This window comes from Peromyscus maniculatus, chromosome X (genome assembly GCF_049852395.1).
Source record: "Peromyscus maniculatus bairdii isolate BWxNUB_F1_BW_parent chromosome X, HU_Pman_BW_mat_3.1, whole genome shotgun sequence".
NCBI lineage: Eukaryota > Metazoa > Chordata > Mammalia > Rodentia > Cricetidae > Peromyscus > Peromyscus maniculatus.
In genome coordinates, this window is record NC_134875.1 from 81836811 (window position 1) to 81842595 (window position 5785).

General features: G+C 44.4%; 1 pseudogene; it reads right to left on the reverse strand.

Moving 5' to 3' along the window:
• Positions 1-3522: 3522 nt before the first annotated feature.
• LOC102907275 (noelin pseudogene) lies at positions 3523-4768 on the reverse strand (annotated as a pseudogene).
• Positions 4769-5785: the final 1017 nt, after the last annotated feature.

Genomic DNA, 5785 nt, shown 5'->3' on the forward strand with positions numbered 1-5785 from the left:
TGTAAAATAATCACTCAGACGCTTATATTACTTATAAACTATATGATCATGGCAGGCTTCTTGCTATCTGTTTTTATATCTTAAATTAACCCATTTCTATAAATCTATACCTTGCCATGTGGCTCGTGGCTTACCAGTATCTTACATCATGCTTCTCCTCGTGGCGGCTGGCAATGTCTCCCTGCCTCAGCCTTCCACTTCCCAGAATTCTTCTTCCTCTTTGTCGTGCTTATATTTCCTGCCTGGCTACTGGCCAATCAGCATTTTATTTATCAATCAATCATCCACAGCAGACATTTCCAAACAACTATGTTGTGTGTGGGTGTTAGTGGCCAGTCTTATGCAGATCTATAATGAAAAAGAACAAGCAAGGAAAATACAAAATGTACAGTTGGAGGAGAAAAGTCACACAGGAAGTGTAAACAGATTAAAGAAAAGCCTGATGTTAAGTGGAATAAAGGGAGTGGTGACCCAGTTAAGCTGCCAACTCGTGAAAAGAAAACATCTGGGAGATCTCTGAGTTCAAGGCCAGCCTGGCCTAAAGATGGAGTTCCAGGACAGCTGCTTAGTTAGGGTTTTTATTGCTGTGAAGAGACACCATGACCATGCAACTTTTATAAGGAAAACATTTAATTGAGGGAGCTCAACTTACAGTTTCAGAGGTTCAGTCCATTATCATCATGGTGGGGAGCTTGGTGGAATGCAGGCAGATGTGACGCTAGAGGAATAGTGAAAGTCCTACATCATGCAGGCAGCAGGAAGTTGATTGAGACATTGGGCAGTAAGTATCCTGAGCATAGGAAACCTCAAATACCACACCCACAGTGACACACTTCCTCCAACAAGACCATAGCCACTTCAACAAAGCTACACCTCCTAATAGTGCCACTCCCTCTGAGCTTATTGGGGCCAATTACATTCAAACCATCACATTCTACTCCTTGGCCCCCATAAGCTTGTAACAAGATAACAGAACTATTAAAATGAAACCTTTACATTACTGGACAGTTGATACTTGTTAGCTAGAGCTAAGAAATTGGCAGTGATTAAGAGGTAAAATCTTCTGGGATGTATTTTCTGAGAGCACAGAGAAGCTGTGTTCCAGAGGCAGCCGAGGTTGTAACTTGTGCTGGCATCTAGACTTGGTAATGTGTAAGAGTCACCCATGTAGTACTGGTTTTGAAGGCATGAAGGGGTCATGGAGAGCAGCGGAGGCTTGGCACTGTCAGAGACCAGGAAAGACCATTGGTGAAGGTTCAGCCTTAGTAGAAGTTGAAGGGCCCAGGACTGGAAGGGTCATGCAAAGAAGTTGAGGTTTGGCACCATGAAGAAAGTATAAGAGGTTATTGGTGAAGGTGCAGGCCAGTTGCAGCAAGGGATCTCAGCATTTTGGAGATGCCAATATCATAGGAGGATCACCAAGAACAGGAGCAACAGTGGAGTGGAACCAGCTAAAGCCTAGAAGACAAGCTGTGTGTGCTGCAGAGGACAGAGCTGGAGAAGTGACCCAAGCCCTTTGGAGGAGTCCAGAAAATCGTGAATGAATTCCAGATAGTTGGATATTGAGTTATTTGTACTGTTGGAGTTTGGTTTTGCTTGGTTCAGATTGTGATGGTGCCCTGGTTCTTCCCTTTTAAAGAAGGCAATCCAGGCTTCAACTTCACAGCTTCACACAATGGCCTCTCTAGGTCTCCATTCAGGGACATCTCTGACACATGTCTGTCCTCAATGGCTTTCCTTAGTTGTGGAGGCAAATCCCATAGCCCATTTCTTGTCAATTTCATCATTAGTAAAAGGTACTATAATTTCTGCTGGGCCTATTCTTGCTAATTGACAAAATCTCAATTTTCTTTTTAGAATCAACTCAGAGACCTTTTCCACATAAGTTTTTAATTTTTTACTCTGTTTATGTGGTAAAACGATCCATTCTAAGATAATATCTTCCCCCTGCATTAATATTACTGTAGGAGAATGCTTAGAGGGTAAAGTAATCACAATGCAATCAAGCTCTGGATCCAAATGATCCACATATGCATCCTGTAATTTCTTTTCTACAAAAGCCAATTCTCTCTCAGCTTCAGCTAACAATTCTTTTAGACTATTGAACTCCTTATCACCTTTTGAGATTTTGAACAAATTACTCAGTTCATCATTTTTTACCCCAATAATGGGTCATAGATTGGAAATGTCTCCTAGCAATCTTTGAAAGTCATGAAGAGTCCACAACTGATCTCTCCTAATTTGCACCTTTTAGAGTCTAATTTTTGTAGACCTATTTTATATCCTAAATAATTAATAGAATCTCCTCTTGGTATTTTTTCAGGAGCAATTTGTAATCCCCAACAAGGCAAAATTTTCTTTACTTCTTCAAGCATTCTTCCTAAAGTATCTACATTTGAATCAGCTAGTAAGATGTCATCCATGTAATGGTAAACTATAGATTGAGGAAATTACTTAAGTATTAGTACCAATGGCTGTCATACAAAACATTGGCACAGAGTGGGGCTATTTAACATTCCCTGTGGGAGAACCTTCCATTGATATCTTTTTTTGTCTCCTAATATCTTTATTCTTCCTCAGATAACCAAACAGTACAAAGTTGTCCTCTTTTACCTATTTTTTTCTTTAAAAACGACCTTTCTACAAATGGCTGCCCTTGGGGAGTTTCTTCCTGTTGGAAACTAAATTTTCCCAAGATGTGTCCTTCCCATCCATGGTTACACGATTCAGATAACTTGACAAGAAGAGAAGAATTCCACTGGGTTATTATCAACATGAACTTGACTATATCTCCTATGAGGGCAAACACTGATTTTTTTTTCTTTTTAGAAACAGAAACCATCCACTTATCAATCCAAACTACAGCATTCATTGCATAATTGAACACACGGATTTGCCACCTTGGGGCATAACAGATGGACACCTCACAACCTAGCTATAGGGTACACAAGTTCAACAATGTGGGTACAGCAACTTCACCCTATGCACACTCACCATTGCTTCGGGAAAGTACTAGACAGGCCCATGAGCTACCGGGAGTCTCAGCACAGTTAATCTAAGAGACAACAACACAGTCAAGAAAAAGGCAGCTGCGATAGTGTGGGCTAAAGCAGCCTACACTGAGTGCCGCAGGGGCTGGGAGACTCTGGGTCAGGGGAACGGCCATCACATCATCGTGCCGATCACGACCTAAGGAAATGTCCATGCAGTCCTAACAGTGGGTTGTTCTTGGTGAGAAGGGCCAACAGTCATCGCCTTGCTTCTTTGAGCTATTTGACCAGAGAGGGATGGGGGTAGAATGGGGACAGCCAGGGAGCCTTGGGCTGCAGTTCCATCCACATACATGGCGGTTTCTTCAGAAATCTGTGGCCCATCTGCATGAGTAGGAGGAACACAGAAGCGACACCATCCCTCGGCATCAGAATCACGCTGATTTCTCAAAACCAGGACTGTTAGTATTCTTGGAATCATCTTGGCAGCTATTTCATGGAAATGTCCTCCATGTGAGGACTTGGACCCTGGGCTTCTGGGACAGTAGGAGTTACAACTCATCGGAGCGGATGACGTGAAAGAGGGTGACATTGTAGAGGGTCTGATGGCCGTTGGTCCAGGAATACAGCACACGGTCCTTAGGGTTGTAGTCCAGCATGGAGATGTGGGAATATTTGTTCTGGAAGAGGATGTCAAAGTACTCGTAGGTCGAGGCATTGGTCTGGTAAGTATAGTGGACCTTGGTGCCCCCCCCTAGTAGCCGTTGGTGACGTAAGAGGGTCCCACAAATGATGAAGCCCTCACCGGCTATGCGCTTGGTGTAGCTGGTGTTCCATGTCTGCAGGATCTGCAGTAAGATAGGATCCAGCTTGCTGATGACAATGTTGCCAGCATTCTAGTTTGTGGCATAGACGGCCCAGAGCCCGTTCTCGTCCACCATGAGATCGATGTTGAGTGGCATCGTGGTACATGTTGTTGTAGCCAGTGTAGTCCAGGCTGCGTGTCTTCAGGATCAGCTCTGTCTTCAGGTCAAACCTGATGTTAATATGACTCTGGAATTTGTTAAAATAGATGGAGCCATTGTAGACCACCTGGTCCGTGCCTGACCAGGAATGCCGGAGACAGTGCGAGGTAAAATTGTCAGTGTTCATGAAGTCCACCATGGATTTGTACTCACGGACAAAGCGGTTGTTGTGATAACCATCTATGTACCAAACCCTGTTATCACCTTCTGGGGCCAGTGGGTCTGTCATCCAGGACCTGAACCTTGAGCGAGAGGTCTTGACAGTCACCGGGTCACTTATGCCTGTCAGCTTCCCGCAGGTTAGTTTTTGCATGCATGCATGGAGCCTTTCTTCAAGATTGGACACTCTGTTCTGAAGTTCATCGTAGTCATAGACGCCAATTTCCTCTTGCAGCTCGTTAAGCATTGACGTCAGATTCTGGACCTCCTCCTTAAACTGCAATACCAATTTGGCATCGGCCTTGTACTCTTCCAACACGGGAATCAAAGGCCTAAATTCATCCATTTTCGCCGCTATTGCCTTGAACTGCCTGGGCAGATGTTGCTTATGGCTCTCCTCCACCTGCTTTAACTTGGACTCCAGTCGTTTCATTTGATTCTCCATCTTCTCCACGTATTGCAGGTCTCTCTGAGTCCGCCTGTCCAAGACTTCTATGGATTGAGACATGTTTTGCACCTTCTCCAGTAGCTGCCTCAGCTCTTTTGTGCAGGCATCCCATGAACACATGGTCTACTGGGGGGCGACCACCGTGCAGATACCTGCCCTCACTGTCCTGGGCAGAGCTGTACACCTGCCAGCTCTCCTCGGGGTTGGTGCGCAACACGCCAGTGCTGCGGTCCAGCGACGACCCCAATCTTCAGCAGCGGCACCGACATCACACCGTGAGTGGCCTCCTGCACCTGCTTTGGCGCTGGCTCCTGCGTCCCGGCAGCCTCAGGTGGTGGGTGACCGGCCTGCGCTGCCTGCCGCTGCACATCCCAGCACACTCCGCTGCCGAGAATGGGCCACCCGGTTCTCCCATTGCTATCTCTTAACAGGCTGAGAATTATTGTAAGTAGGAACCATGAAGGTAATTTTTTTCTTTTTCTTGTAAAGGTATAGTGAAGAAACAGTCTTTTAAATCGATAACTATAAGAGGCTATCTTTTCGGTAACAGAAAAGAGAAGGCAAGGGAATTCCAGACTGTAGAGAGCCCATTGGCTGAATCAACTTATTAACAGATCTTAGATTTGTTATCATTCTCCATTTTCCAAATTTCTTTTTTAATAAGAAATACAGGAGAATTCCAAGGGCTGGTTGATTCTTCAATACGCTGAGCACTTAACTGCTCCTGCACCAGCTGTTCTAAGGCCTGCAGTTTCTTTGATGTTAAAAGCCATTGTTCAACCCATACAAGTTTGTCCGTCAACCATTTTAAAGGTGCCTTTGAAAGATCAGCAGCTGTTGTGCCCTGTTCTTGTACAACCTGGATGGTAGGTGACTGCTCTTTATAATACCTTCTAATATTTTTCTCAGAAACATATGTTAGTTTATTTTTGTTCCTATGATTTGAGGAATATTAATCTGGGTATTCCATTGTTGTAATAGATCATGGCCCCATAAATTCATAGCTATATTAGCCACATATGGCTTTAATTTTCCTCTCTGTCCTTCTGGCCCTGTACATCAACCCATCTCATCCTCTGTTTTACCTGAGATAAGTTCCAGTTCCTAACAGCTGAACATTTACCTCCTGAAGAGGCCAATTTGGATGCTAAGATTCTGGTGCA